Genomic DNA, 16,748 nt, shown 5'->3' on the forward strand with positions numbered 1-16,748 from the left:
AATAACCTACGCAGCACGCGCGCGAACTTTAAATAGATTTAAAAAAATTATCATGGGGCACAGGGATTCGCTCTCTTAGCTCATTCTCTCTTGTGGACATACAATAGCAGAGATATCATGCCTGCAATTTTCTGTTCAGTGCACCTTATGACAAGTCTGACTAATCCATTGGTAGCCCATGCTCTAAAACCGCCTTTGCTTTTCATGCGTAGAACACTCCGGGACTGGGGGTAAAATCAGAAGAACAGAACATTCAGTTACTACACCATTTTTAAAAGTGGGACAGTATGTTTGCTAACCATCTTAGTTAACCGCTTTTAAAATAGGACAAAAGGACGGCTGGTCATACAGGAAAATATATTTACTGTATCCCGAAAGCTTTGGTTTCCCGTGCACTTATTTTTCGCAGGAGACAATCGATAATTGCCTGGTCACGCAATCGGAGGTGAGTAACTAATTAAGGCCCCGTCCACACGAAGACGATTGTAAACGCAAACGCTAGTAAACGCATATTTTTATCTCCGTCCACACGTCCGTAAACGCATAAAACGATGTCATACACACATACATACTGCATCTAAGTCGTTTTACTCGAGTAAAAGTGCTTGTAGTAGTGGATAACAATCTTGAGAGGTTTAGTCTTCTTCTTTTGTAGTTTTCCTGTATATCGATTATTGCATGATTCAATTGAATGCTCGCAATTATGCTTGAAATAAGCGCAAGCATGACACAGCTCAACACTCGTGTGTACGCCATCTTGGAAACGCACTCGATAAAAGAGACTGGCGCTGACATCTGACGTCAGCGTTTTCACAGCGTTTACGAACATATACGTTTACGGCCGTCCACACGAAGACGCATAAACGGCGTTTTCAAATTTATCCACTTTGGAGAGTGTTTTCGAATTTATGCGTTTACGGTGAGCGTTTTCATCGTCTTCGTGTGGACGGAAGGCCTAAACGCATAAAAAAGTTTGCGTTTACAATCGTCTTCGTGTGGACGGGGCCTAAAAGTCATTGATACCGTCGCCGCTTAGCAAATACACTACGTGCTGCAAAGGATCCAAATTGCGCTAGAATGTTTTCCTGTTCGGCCCACTTTTTATCTCAGGTAAGGCACTGCAAAGCTGATTCATTTACGAAGGTTCGAGCGAGAATTATTTTATGATGTTATTCTGATTTCGCAGTCACGGGACAATAGACCTAGACTCAGGTCCGCTCGCAGACGCCATGCTACAATCTACAAGGTCTCAAGAACAGAAATTACCCATTGAACGGCCTCTCCTTTCGAAGCTTGCATGCATTTCATTAAACCAGGTACATATAAAAAGAATCTTGTTAGTTTCTCCCATTTAGCGAGCTCAAATCGACGCGTAAAACTAAGGTGACGTGCACGTGTCAATTGACCTTGGGGTCAATTAGCGGTTGTTTGGGGCAAAATAACCTCAAAATAATCAATCTATTTTACAAGCGTTCGCAAGAACACCAGACTAACTTTCAGATGATGCTGAAGAACTATATCTCATTGGGTGGTAACCGGGATTTGGGGTGATTTGGAGAATTCCCCCATAAAGAAAATTCGATTTTGGTTTTAGCGGTAAATTGTTGTATTTATAAGCATTATGCAGATTACGTTTCAAAATTGTGCTCGTTCGTCGATATTTTATTCTCGAAATCTAAAAAATGTGCCGTTTAGAAATTGTTAGATATCTGTTTTTTGAGATTTAAGTGGAAGATTGCCAATATATTCGCTCGTTTATGAAAGTCAGCTCATTTCTGTCGCTGGTCTATATTCCCGTGTTCGGCGGCTGATTTTAGGCCCGCAGACCGTTGAAATCGAAAATCTCAAATAATTCCCAAACTCGGCCGCACTTTGAAATTTAAACCTCAGCAGTGTTATAAACTCATTAAAACCTTATTACAGACTGAAAATGAGGGTAGGTTAGGTTTTGAGCTGTGGCCACGGTTTGCTCAATTTTTCTGTGCATTCGCTCTTAAAGTTTTGCGCTGATATTTTATTTGATCACGGGCTAAGTTCGAAGCCCCATAGCTTAGAAAATCTATCCATCCTAGGAAATTCGGCAATCACGTGACCGTACACTGACCACCCGACCTTCCGTCCGTCCGCACCACAGGCATACCAATGTTTAATATCACACTTTCTAGCTAATTTGGGAGCCTGCAACTTGATATTGTACATCCATGTTTTGATTAATTGACAGCTGTCAAAATAGTGTTTCTACTGACCAGTATCGCCTGACCGTATCGCGGGCTCAGGTATTGACCCACTGAGTTCGAGTGTTTTTTGAAGGTATCCGCTGACAAGTTGCTACTTTCCAAATGATCGCAGGCTCAAGTTCAATCTTTTTTTAAAATTTTGATTTCGAACTGACTTCGGACGCGAAAATTCAACCCGCTTTTACATGCAGGTTAGGCAATCGCTTTTGACTTTTCTCACTGTCACGCGTTGATCACGCTCTGCTTCCAACTTTTATGTTCTGATAGGTCAAAATTTGACAGGTGAGTTCAAGCGGAAAATTTATGCAGCGTCTGGAAACTTGCTTATTGATAGCTGGAGCTGACAGAGTTTTGTGTCATCTTGTGATGTTTTAAACCGTCTTTTTCTACTTGGTGTACAAAATGAAATACAGCTGCTATCAAGATTGTTCTGTAATTCATGGCTGGTTTGTTTACTGCTCTTTATGTTGACAAATGCACCGGTTGTCAAAGTCATTGGAAATCCGATTTCGGATGGCATCGTTTTCAAGAATGAGCTTACTCACTTGCCCTTGCTTGAGGCGTAAGAGGGTTGAAAAGTCTCCAGCGATTCTGGAACACTTGATGACCCTCAGAAGCAGCATCTCTACTGGTAAGCCTGAGCAATTATTGTCACTTTTTTTTTTTTTTTGCGGTTTCCTGAAGTCGAGCGTATGGTTTATGCGGCTTAAGTTTATACACGGGCAATGATCTAACCTACAATAGTATCAGGTTTAAAAAGCCTTTAGACATTTTTTGACCGCAATTTCAAAGAAAAGGTTCCGAAGATTATTTAGTTTTGATTTTGGCTATAAACAGAAAGCTCTGAGCGATTTTCTTGCCAGGAGTTCATCTTGAAAAAGAGCAAACACCGGGAAGCCGCGGCTTAAAACAAAAACAAGTTTATGCTTACCTGACTCATGATTTTAAGAGACACTTTACTCTCAATACTTCTCTTCGTGAATGAACATTATTGTCTCGGTACATGTTTCACTGAATTATATTTATTGAGCTATTTTGAAAAAATAGCTCATATGTCAGTGGTGTGAGCGTATGTATCTTTGTGGCTTTGTAACATTGTAACTTTGTATGTTCGGATGTTGAAGGTTGAAGGTACTATGAGTTGATGGTTAGGAACCAATGAGATCTTGGCATCTACTTAAACATGACATTGCTAAAGGTCGAACAAGGGCACTTTGAGACCGCCATCTTGATTCTTCACAATTTTTTCGTCTTTTCTTACGGCTACAGGTGTTTGGAAACATTATATTAAATAACTTCATGATTCAAACGCTGTGTATAACGTTGCAGCTGTTTAAGGGTTCATATTTTAGTGTGGATGCTATTTCAAGACATTTCTGACCGAATTCGGCTATCGCAAACGGCACTGACGCACGTATTTATGAGTTGTGTTTCACCTGCTTCAAGGTAGAGTATAAATGATCATATATTTTCAAAGCTCTTCCAGTGAAGCAATAATTGATATTTAGATATGGACTTTAATTTGAAAGTATGCGGCCTATAAAATGTGGTTTTTAAGGCAGCTTATTTTTTCTAAAGCTGTACCGAGTATTGTTAATCCTGTAAACAAGCTTTAAAAATATTATTCTCTCGCTTACAAAGTTCAACAGACCTTTTCGTTCCGGCAAAACAAAACAAAAAAATAAAAAAATTGAACAATATGATACATCCTTCCAGCATACTAAGCATTATAGTTATTGAAACGTATTTTATTTAGTAAAGATGAGTAACTTAAGTAGAAACAGTAGCGTTAGGGAATAAAATTGGAAGAAGCTAGTTGACACAATAATTAGATACTGTTTTATTGAGTGGAATAACATGATATGAGCAGAAATATATTTCGGCAGTTTGATACAATATGCGTTTTTTTTTACCTACGAATTGTAAAAGGGCCAAAGACCAACATCTTCACGTGCAAATTGTGTGCATGAGTTATTTTTATAATTCTGTTTACTAGATCACCGTGTGATAACTCGAATTCCCTCATGTACGAACCTCGAAAGGGGGGCAAATTCCGAGGAAACCTTAGAGTTTTCCTTCTAATCAACGTTTGGTGAGTAGATACTTATTTTACTTATAATTTGTTTAAGGTGGCTCCGTAATTAATACAAGAGCATTTAGCTGTGACAAATTTTCCGTCATAACTTTTTCGATTTTAACGCGATGGCTGCGAAACTTTGCAAAAAACAGCAGATATCATTCGGCAATAATACGAAATATTCCGATTTCATTGATGGTAAATATTTCTTGAGAAATTAGCGCTTAAAAGGACCCTACTGTTCAAAGAAAATCGCGTCTAGTAAAAAATTTTGCTGATATTTTTTACTGAAATTTCTGGTATCGGCTTTAATTGATATAATAAATATGCCAGAGGAATTTCAGAAAAATCGTTGGAGCAGAAGTCCGTAACTAAAAGTCTCTCAAAATTCAGCTGTGAAATTGTTTGGGAATTTCAAAAATAAATTACTATCGGGTAGAAGGAGTCACCAGTTTGAATTTTCGGGACAAGTAAATTCAACGTTTGCTAATTCTTAAAACAAAAGCCGATTGCCTATCGTGCTATTCTTTAAAAGGTACTTTTTAGTTTTAGAAGCACTATAAATTGCTCCAAACCTTGCTCTGAAGTAGAATTCCCTCACGTACGAACGACGAAAGGGGGCAAAGTCCAACACTTTCACGTGCCAGCTGTGTGACTGTACACCTCATGCAGATTGTCTCTTCATAATGATAACAAGACGCTTCGGAGCGTACACTTCGGCGTCGTGGTTGTGGAACTAATTAATTGTAAATGCGGAGGAATAGTAAGAAATCAAATATGGTAAGAGTAAGGTGTTAATTTGTGAAATTATGGATTTGTCAGGATATTCTGAAAAGAGCAACATCCAAGAGGCCTACTTGCCAAAAACTAGCATTTCGGGACAAATTTCTCCGAGATATTAGCCCAGTTATGCTCTGATGAATCCATACAAATCCTTCTAAAAAAACAATTCTCTATTTTTCTTAGTCACATCAGGCTTCAAAAACAGCATAGCAGTCTCATGTACTGATTAAAGATATGTAAGGCATGGGTAAGGAGTCAATTACGTTGAGCATGGAATTGGCTAAAACTCAAAGTCACGAGTTCGAATGTTTTGAGGATAATTATTCACTGACTATCAGCACGCAGGGATGTCGGATTAACACAAGGAAGTTTAACACCAAAGGAACATAGCCTTTACAGAGCTCTAAAACACAGCATCCACCAACATAAACTTGACTTGAACTCTGAGTAAAACTAAACAGCCTCTACCAATAATAACAAACTCTCACTTAAACTTCAGATATCTTACGGTTTCCGCGAACTTGTAAACACAATACCTGAAAATCGACCTTCGTCACACTTGACTAAACACAGCAGTCCAGCTCGTGGGAAAAAAACTTAGTTCTTCAAAAGAACTCGCTTGGAACTTGTATACCGTTTGACATAAGGTTCTAGAAAATACTAAACAGCAGGCGAATAGTAGTAGCTTTTCGACATATTTTATGATTTCAGTAACTGATGCAAGTCTGCTGACTCATGCTGAAATGTAAACATGCCCTAACTAATTATTCATGGATAATCCAAAAACGTAGAGAACGTTCGAGAAAGTCACGCAACGCATGAAAGCAATTTTACTACGTAACACTCAACAAAGACAAAATGTCTTTTTGCAGCATTTTGTAACTTTAAATTCATCATAAAACAGTTCGAAAGGAGGGCTCACTCGTGAAATGTTTTTCAACACTCGAAGAGAAATTTCGTGTCTCTGCGCGGCCACGAAATATCCTCTATTTATTCCTCGAGTAATTGAGAACTAAACTCGAAGTGATCTCAAGATATCACGAAGTAGTCCGGTCTCATTTCGTGAAATAGTTGAAACAAGCCGAAAAGTCACGAACTTGCACGCCCAATCTTGTCCCGAAACTAGTGCATCATTTCATAACTATTTTTCATATTCCAAACTACCTTGGGTCGCAGTAGCGCAATCGGCTAATCCCTCAACTTAGAGTCTCCTCTGATCTGACGGCTCACACAGGTGAGTCGGTTCAAACCCCGGGAAAGCCAAAATAATAATTCTTTCTCCCTCGAAAAAGTTAAAGAATAAATCAAAAAATCGAAGTGATCTCGAGATATCTCGAATTAATTCGGCTCTCACTTCGTCAAATAGCCGAATAAAACCAAAAACCTACAAACTTTGCATGCCCATTCTTGTCAAAAAATTGTAACTTTGATACATTCCTGAGCGTCGCGAAAACTTTACTTCGCGCTCCGCCGAAGTAAATAGTAACTTGGACGTATGAAGACCTGTTTCGTTTTGTAACCAATGCCTTAAAAAAGGCTCTTGTCTTTTGAGAAGCAATAGCTTTTAAAATATGAAGAAATAAGTTGTCGGAGTTAAAGATTGTTTCTTTGAGTAGACTCGCACGTGAAAACCTCGTGAATTATGATGATGCAATCATCTACCACAATGATAAAAATCCTGGTATTTCGTAACTATTCAGTATTCGATGAGTCACATTTTAACCTTAGAGTTTTCCTTCTAATCAACGTTTGGTGAGTAGAAATTTATTTCACTTTAACGATTTGTTTAACTTGCATGATGCAACAGGGAAAGACAGAGGAAAGTGAATATATAGCTTGAGGATCGACTCAGCTGACCGTTTCGCATTTTCATTTATGTACCGCAGTACGCAATTTCGCATGAAAACCCAATCTACATTTAGGATAAAAGAGGTAGATTCATCACTCTTGGTAAGGTTACACCGAAGCATTAAAGTTACACTGAAGCATTCAAAATAGCCAATGCACGTTTAACGTGCCTATGTTTTTATTGATTGTCAGTAGTCCCTCCCGCTGCACCGGTTGTTTCCAGTCGAACATAAACATCGCATGCAAGAATACTCAAAACGCCGCGCGTAAATATCACTCGCTTTTAAAGATTACACATAACAAAACCATACACAATTTAATAAATAAAGGGAAATAAAACTTAAACATAACAATTTCTCTATTAGTTGAAACGTAAATGGTAACTCTATTAATCGCATTGCAAATTTGCGTGTCAAAAGTGAGAGCCCGTCCGGTTGGCCGAAAAGGTTATTTGGGGAATTTTTTTATCGTTTTCACTAAAGCCCATAATTATTACCCTGCATATCACATAGGACCAGATTTTTCTCACGGAAAAGTCCCGCATTATGGAATTCTTTTCATGAAAACGTTTTATAATTCAATGCTATAATTTGTTGTGCAAAGGAAGCGCGTGCTATTGAATGAGTGCAAATTGTCTTGCAAAATTGTGAAAAACTGCAGAATTATAGGGCAAAAAAAGAATAGGGCTAAAAAAGAACAAATTCTGTCCGAGGTCTGTATGATAAAAAAAGGGCCTCATAGTACTGTTTACCTGAGACGTGTTGAGAAAAAGTATGTTTAAAAGGCTGGTTTACACGCCACCAGATTCGTCGCCAAGATTTACTTGTATAAAACTAAAATTGTCGAACACAAAAAATCCGGCCTGATTTTTTATTTTGGCGTCCCTCTTAGACAGAGGAATGCAACGTGTCAATTGGGTGCCACCAAGGACTATCGTGGCTCGTGTGTTTCTTAAAATTATATTTCGGGGTTGTCCAATTATCCATCTGCATAGTCTCTCTAACGGAGCATTGTGAATGCCACATAATATGATGCAACAGCTAATGCAAAAACAATACACGAATAGGTCTATTTGTTTTCCAGGCCTAATCTACTGTGATCGAACATGATTGCTGTTTTTGGGTGTACAAATAAGACTATTAACTCGATGTAAAATTTGTTTCACTCTTGGACTGTCAAATTATTTTTCTCTAAAATCACTTAGCCTTAGTTTGCCTCAAAAGTCACATGAATGTGCCCTATCTGTGGATTACAAGTTTATTGTTTGATTTAAATTATGAATTTATTAACGGGAGCTTCGCTTTTAGCCCTGGCTAAATCTATGTATTATTTTCTGAATTAAACTGTTGAAAGGACGGGGTAAGTTTTATCTTTTGTTTTCTTCTAAAGATCCATCCCTCCTCTCGTCATCTCAGCTCCAATTGAACAAATCATATTAAAACCCCCTAGACCAAATTACTGGAAAATTTATTGACGTGAGCCACACACACATTCCACTAGCCTTCATGATTCCCTAGAAAGGTGTGAAATTGAGAGGTGTAGTGTAAGTGAACTAGAGTTCAAACACAATCATCATCACAAGTTAAGAAGTCTTGCCAGTAACGGTTTAGTAAATTTCGGTAATTGTCTACATGTATAATTCCCAATAAGTAAATTAAATCAATGATTACATGTAAAGCTTTGTCAACTGTTTTCTCAATACATGGGCCGGGTTGTTCAAAGCTGGGTTAAGATATCCACAGGAAGCCCAGCTAGCAGCGATTTATTCCGTACAGAAACAGCGCGCTGACTATGTTGATGCAGGACTCGCTTGGTAAGAAAAGCCAAAACATTCAGCATACCTACAAACAGTTCTTGTACACAAAGCTACCACGGGTATTTTGGTAATTGCTGATTGTTTTCTCTGCTTGGTTTGCAGGAGGTAAAGCCAAAACGCTTATGTTTGTGAACATTTCTCCAGCGAATTGCAACAGAGATGAAGCAGTTACATCTCTCATGTGAGTGCAGACTTCCTTTATTCTTGTGACAAGGTTTGAGGAGAAACTTGTCGTAAACATTTGCTCCGTCTTGTTAGTTTGTTTCGGTCTTGTCCATTGTACCAATACAGGGTCTGTCGCAGGATGAGTAAAATATCTTCTTTAATGACAAATATCCAGCTTTGAAAAAAACAAAAACAAAATAATCCCATGGTATGTTGGACAGTGGAGTCAGCACAAGGCCTACTCCGCTAATGACACAAAGGATTAAACCACCCTCCTAGTTTTCATTTATCCTTTATATATAGTTTAGACTATTTACACAAGATAAGTTCCATTTCGTTATTCTTCAAGAATAATACGATGACACTCTATTGTTAAGGCACCCGACACAGTCCCGATTACTATCAAACGGGGGGAAGACATTAATTAGCAGATTTAGTTTCTTAAAATATTTGTATGCCTTTTGAAAACACCAATATCTGAAATGGTAGTTTTATCAAAGCTCTTTGATTTCCTGAATCTCGTGTTTTGTTTTATTCTTATCAATGTGGTTGAAGTTAAATATGCTCATTTATGTAATTAGTTTAGACTATTTACACAATATAAGTTCCATTTCGTTATTCCTCAGGAATAATACGATGAAACTCTGTCGAGTCAAGGTCATGAAAATTTATTGTATACCCAACACGTAAAACATACACATTATTAAAATCTATTTCCAGTTGCTGTGCTATAAAATTATGCAAGTCTAAATTTTTAACAATAACACCACTATAATAACACAAAGCCATTTTTGCTGTATTTGCTGATTTTGTTAACCATAAGAACAACTATTTATTTTTAAGTCTAATGTGAATTGTGTTTCATCTTTTCCTGTTCGATCAGAAATTGATATTTCATTTGACTTTAATAAGAATGTTTTGAACCTATTGCTGATAACAGAGGGTGAGAAGAAACATTATGTGCTCATTTCAAATGACCCACAAAAGAAGAAAGAAAACAAGGAAATCGCGAAATTGAAGGGAGTAAGAGCAGTATAGCAGTATATAACTGCTGGATTGGCCGTTAAGGCACCCGCAACAATCCCGATTACTATCAAACCAGTGGAAGACATATTAATTGGAAGATTTACTTTCTTAAAATATTTGTATGCCGTTTGAAAACACCAATATCTGAAATGGTAGTATTTATGAAGCTCTTTGATTTCCTGAATCTCGTGTTTTGTTTTATTCTTATCAATGTGGTTGAAGTTAAATATGCTCATTTATATAATTAGGTTAGACTATCTACACAATATAAGTTCCATTTTGTTTTTCCTCAAGAATAATACGATGACACTCTATCGAGTCAAGGTCATAAAAATTCATTGTCTACCCAAGACGTAAAACATACACATCATTAAAATCTCTTTCCAATTGCTGGGCTATAAAGTTATGCAAGTTTAAATTTTTAACAATAACAACACTATAATAACACAAAGCCATTTTTGCTGTATTTGCTGATTTTGTTAACCATAAGAACAACTATTTATTTTTAAGTCTAATGTGAATTGTGTTTCATCTTTCCCTGTTCGATCAGAAATTGATATTTCATTTGACTTTAATAAGAATGTTTTGAACCTATTGCTGATAACAGAGGGTGAGAAGAAACATTATGTGCTCATTTCAAATGACCCACAAAAGAAGAAAGAAAACAAGGAAATCGCGAAATTGAAGGGAGTAAGAGCAGTATAGCAGTATATAACCGCTGGATTGGCCGTTAAGGCACCTGCAACAGTCCCGATTACTATCAAACCAGTGGAAGACACATTAATTAGGAGATTTTTTTAAAAAAATATTTGCACTGTATGCCTTTTGAAAACACCAATATCTGAAAAGGTAGTATTTTTAAAGCTCTTTGATTTCCTGAATCTCTTCTTTTGTTTTATTCTTATCAATGTGGTTGAAGTTAAATATGTTCATTTTTTCTTGTCCACTTATATCTAAGCCTCTCTTAGTCCTCTGTAACTATATTTTTCGCAAAATGCGTATAATAAACTCGATTGGTGGGGGCTCCCCTCATGTATCATTGCGTTGTTTTGTCTGTTAATACTTATGACGTAGCGATAGAAAATAGAGCTCTGGTATATTCCACAATGAACTAAAGAGAGCTTTCATTTTCCTCAGAAATAAATGCTGAGAGTTCATGTTTGTATCTTTTTGCTAGAATCATTTTTGAAAGTAGGAACTTAACTTCTGGAGCTGTTAGAAAAGGAAAGGTGTGTTTGCTCACTCTGGTTCTGGAGTAAGAAAGTTATTTTCAAACTATAGCCTGAAAATCAAATTCCCACCGCGGTTGTAATCGTTCTTCCTAGTCGACTGGTCTTTTTTTTACTGGTGATTTCTTTTTGTTCACAACTGATGCTGGGCATTTCGGATCATCACACGTTTCTGGGAAACTACCCACCTACCCCTCCCCTAAGCAAACAGTTACACAAAACTCTCGCTTAGGTGGGCAGTTTTACAGAAACTTATGATGATTTGCCAGTAGGAGCCTATCGGCTTCTGTCGTCAGTTCTTTACTTGATCTTGGATGAAATTTATTACTATTTCCCTTAAAATCCACTATTTTCTTGTTGGTAACAAGTTTTTATCTCCCACGTGCGTTTGGTAGGTATTTTATGTTGTTTAAGGCTGGTTAGGTTGAACTTTCATTATTCATATTTTTAAAATAAATCCAAATTAAGCGTATTTTAAGTGCATCTGTCACAAAAAACCGACCACTTATCTATGGGAGCCATGAAATTCGAAATCCTTCATTCTCATGATTTTTTGTGGAATGATAGCATTACATGTACTGATTACACAGAACATAAAAGTTTGGCAGGCTGCTCTTAATAAGCCAAGAAATTGGGCAGCCTTTTTTCCGTAATCCGAGGACTAAATTTTATCATCAAAAATAACAAAAATGGGGCACATTTCATTCTTTTTTTCTACATAGTTAAGAGAAGATGACATCCTTCCTTGGCAATATATGGAAATGGCGTCGTATATGCTCCAAGGAAATATCATTAAAATCACCTACCATATAAAGGTAAAAAATTCAGAGGTGATCAAAAGTGAACATCTATGTTAATTTTCAGATACCAACATTTTCCACTTTTTTTAAAATGCCACAACTGCATGTTCCAGTGATTCAGAGATTTTATTTATATATGGGTTTAAAGTAGATAGCCCCAGCTTCCGAAAGCTACCAAGAACTTAATGGGCAATAGCATATTATGTGTCTCATGAGCTGCGCCTTCTACCTCTATTTTGTAAACTAAAGGAAAAAAGGTGTATTTTAATGTCTTAACAACTTGTCGTCCTTGAGAAGTTTTAAGAGATTTAAAACATCCTTAACGTTTGAGAAGACGTTTCCTGTCACAATCACATTTTTTATTGTTGTTTCTATTACTTTTTTTTGCAGATAATATAAAAAAACTGAGTTTTTGGAATTTATTAGACGAGGGAAAGTGGGGTGGGGGGAAGGCAGAAAGTGTCTCTTTACCTCCAAAAGTACATATGCTATTGAGTAGCAACCTTTTTGAAATGTTAAGTGCCCTGACCCTCTTAAGTTCATTGTAACAACGTTTTAGCCGTGACGTCATATTAAGTCACATGACGTTATCAACTTCAAAATCCGCCCTTTCGAAATTTTAGATGGTGACAAAATTTCCAACAACTGGCAAAAAAGGATTAAAAATTAAGAATAAGTCTTAAATAGTTGAGAAATGCAATTTTGTTGTTGCCATCGTACGTGTCTTAAATGATACTTAACAAGTTGAACTTAACTTTAAGCTGTTTAGACAGAATGTGGCCAAAATAGTCCAGTATCATGTTACATATTTCAGTGCCCTATCGGCTACTTCTTATTGCAAGTACAACTGCTTAACACATTTGTTAAAACAACATTATACGGAGCTTTACGGCGCTTAAAGTCGTCAGTTTCAATGTCAAGTGAGTCACAGATGTCTTTTAGATCAGCAATGCTAAATTTCTTTGTTAATTTCCCGTCTGCAGCTAACTTGCACAGGTTGTAGGACTTGTAGGTGATGGGATGCTCCAACTGCAGATTGCCGAATACCACCTTCTTTCTAACTGAAATGTCCTCATCGTGTTCCTGCATTTGTTCTTCAGCCAAAAATTCTTCTACCTCCTCCGAACTGGCAGCTGCGTTTAAAGAACCGTGTTCTTTTTTGTTCCTGCAAGATGAGAAAAGTATGCTGCAATCTGTTGAGAACTGAGACAATCACCCCCAACAAACAGACGATTACCCTTATAATCTCGTTCTCTGTGCATTTCCCGAGCAACTGGAGTTGGCGATGCCTTATTTCCCGTTTCCTCGCCAATAAGGAATTTGTCATTTAGATACGCTTTAACAGCTGTAGTTAATGCCCATCCCATGGTGATATTGCTAACCCTCTTTCCACTCTGCTCAGACTGACTTGGATAATTAGCCCCGAAAGGTGGCTTTGATAGTTCGTCATTTACCACATCAGCATAGCGACACCTTATGTAGTCGAACTGAGACTCTCTGGGTAAGCGACGGACGTGATTTCCGACATCCAGGTGCCTCTGGAGCTCTGTTTCAGAATCAAAAGAGCAAGTGCACCCGCCAGTAGGGCACTCAAATAATGCATCACTTTCAACGTTTTCAGTATCTGTAGGTGTGGCCTTTTCCTCCTCAGTGTGTTTGGAACTCCTTGCCATTGTTCCGCTGGAAAGGCATGCTTCCGGAAAGGCCTGTACTACCTTAACCTTTGGAATTTCAGCTGACGGCATATTGTCTTGTACCACGCGTTTTCCTTTTCCAATGTCAAATGCTTTCCAAAAGCGTATGCCACCTTCTTCGTAACGGATGTTGTGAATCTGACTAATTCCTTTTATTTTCACGTTTGTGTCAATAGGCCATTTGCACTAAGAGGCATGTGACATCGTTTTTATGAAAATGAAAGTTATATGATTTTGCCTTCGAAAAACGATTAGGGGTCAAATCTCAAACAAAATAATAGTCATTTGGTTTTTCAAACCCGCACCATTTTCTTAAAATGAATAAGTTCGTAAATAGTCACGTGACCAAAATCTGATTTTTAAAATTATGAATTATCTCTCTCTCAACACAAATTTTGCACTTAAACTTCAAGGAAAATGTTGAAAAGATGATGTGATAACGTTTACAGCACATCTGAGCGTAACTATGAAACGTTGAACAAGATATAAGCAAGAAGTAGTTTTCGCCGCTATGTTGGAGGGCAAAAGCATGCCCTCCAACATGGCGGCCAATACAAATCATACTACGCTGCTGAAAAATCAAAGTGCCATAATATATCTACCTTCAATGCGTTTCCTCTCAAATTTCGGGTGTAAGATAAGTTTTGTGTGCTCTAACAATTTTTGGCATCAGCAAGATCCCAACTCATTGTTTAAAGGAAGCATTGGTCACGTGACCTCTTAGTGCAAGTGGCCTATTTGGCTGGATCTCTGTGGCATTTCTACAACGCTCACTCCACCATTACTTTCCAGGGCCTTTTTTAGATCACACGCTGTCAGAATGTCGGTCTTCGTCTCTGCCACAAAGCGCCTTGCATGTTGCTTCATTGTTGCTGTCTTTCGATCGCATATGTCTTTGCTACGTTGAGCTTCGCTGAATTCGAAGTCATAGCCAATGACTCTGATCCCAGTTTCATGACCAATACTGGGGAGGCTAGTCAAAAGATATCCTCCGTGATAACATCCGGTATTGTCTGGTCTAAAATAAACTCCTGTTAGCTCTGGGTACAGTTTTTTAAGTGTGGACAGTGTGTTCTGGGTAATTGAAGCCACTGCGATCTGGTCCTGATCGCAGTTGTCGAAGACATGGACAAAAACTTCTACTGATAAAGAGGATTCTGGCGTTTTTCTTATCACTGCTGTGACGTGCCAGTTTATACCACGCTTTCCATAAAACTCGGCTGATTTTTCCTTGAAGTGCAGTGGCAAAAATTTCATCGCCCAATAGTCAGGAGACGCAGAGGAAATGTCACTCGTTGAATCGTTCACGACATGCGTGCTGTAGTCCTGCTTTAGGTAACGTTTGCAGGACAAGGCCATTGAACGCAGCCTGTGAGCCTTACTATTGGGCATCCCTCCGTCATAGAACTTGCTGATAATTTCTTCTAAATTTTCGAATGCCTCTGATCCGTCCGCCGTGTAGTTGTCCAGACCTTGAAGAGATTTTCTTGTCGAAGCTGGGCAGACTTCAAGAATTCGGAACAAAGTTCTTGTACTGGCCGGTTTAAAACCACTTTCGTCACAAATCGTCAAGTACTGTGCGATGATTCGAGCTGGGATCAATTTTCGTATTGGCTTTGGAATCACTAGTTCCACTCCACTTTCGAGTTTCATTTGGAAGTACCGTATGCTGTGTCTTGTGAAATCATGTTGCTTGTTATGACCCTTAAAAAGTGGTCAACTTTGTCTTCACTGAGAAAGAACCTGTGAACTGGAGCTGTAGGTACTGCAGTGCCTGGTCCATGTTCTTTACAATGCTTCTTAGCCTCCTTTATACGAAAATCTGTCAGACCAGGAATTAGGTCTTTCAATTGCTTTCTCTTAAAATTTTGAGCAAATATTGACAAAATTTCTTTTCTCGATTTTGAAGACTGTGCATTGTTATAGGCATCAATAAGATTTCGTAAAGTGTTGTCCGAGAAGGTGTTAGGGGAAATTTCTTAATCTTCATCACGGTCGTTATCGCTGTTGCCAAGACCCGTTATTGAACTGTTTTTCAAGTAATTCCAAAGCTCTTCACCTTGGCCAGGGGTAATTGATTCCAACACTGGTCTAACTCCTTGTTTAGCGAACGACGCATAATAATGTTTAGTACGAGGATGCAAGCCTTTCCACTATTTCATCAGAACAGAATCTAGATGTCTAAATGGCTCACTTATCCCAGTCGCTTCATGTAATTTGTACACATACTGGTTGTAGGCAGTTTTTGCACTCACTGGTGTAAGTGGTTGTTTGTAATCTTCATCACTAATTAAGGAATTGTTCATACCAGAAGGGCTGCTAAACATCTCAGGTGGAATAGGGAACCTTTTACGGGGTGGGTTGCTCTAAGCTGCAATATTCTCTGAAGTTGGCTGCTGTGAAGACTGAAGTTGTTTCAGATGGCAAGCGTGCTTTTCCCGACACTGACGGCACACACCTAATATGCATACAAAGTACGTGTAAAAGATTCATACTTCATATCAACAGACCAAAAAGCCATAAGGGTAGCGGTACATGCTTCGTTGACGCTTCCTTTTATTCAGTGAATAATAGCACACTTTCATGAGAAACCTTATTTTCAGTAATGTTATCTCCTGGTGCGATCTGTACTGTTTGCATGACCGGGCCAACAAACGAACAAATAAACAGCTTAGTAATGAGTTCAGATGACCCTTTCCCACTCATTTTGATGAACATAGGCAAACCCCTAAAATTCTAAACAAACCGAACGCACGAACAAAACCAATTGCTCAAAATTGCCAAGAAAGTGGGGGAAGGAATGAAAACCTCTTTTAACAGCTAAAATTTTGACAAATAAGAAAGAGCATCATATCCCTCTCCTTCTCCCTTCAATACCTATTCATACTAAATATTGCACATCCTGTAATAACATGTAAATATTTTTATAAATAATGTCAGTACTCACGTAGGTAAAACCCACGGAGGAATTGTAAAAGGTTTGGGTTGGGGTGCTTTGCTGGGGGTCTAGTAACCAGGAATGTAATACCAGATGAGATACGACTTGTTATATTTCTAGAACATGTGGTCTCAC

This window comes from Porites lutea, chromosome 13 (assembly GCF_958299795.1).
Source record: "Porites lutea chromosome 13, jaPorLute2.1, whole genome shotgun sequence".
NCBI classification, from domain to species: domain Eukaryota; kingdom Metazoa; phylum Cnidaria; class Anthozoa; order Scleractinia; family Poritidae; genus Porites; species Porites lutea.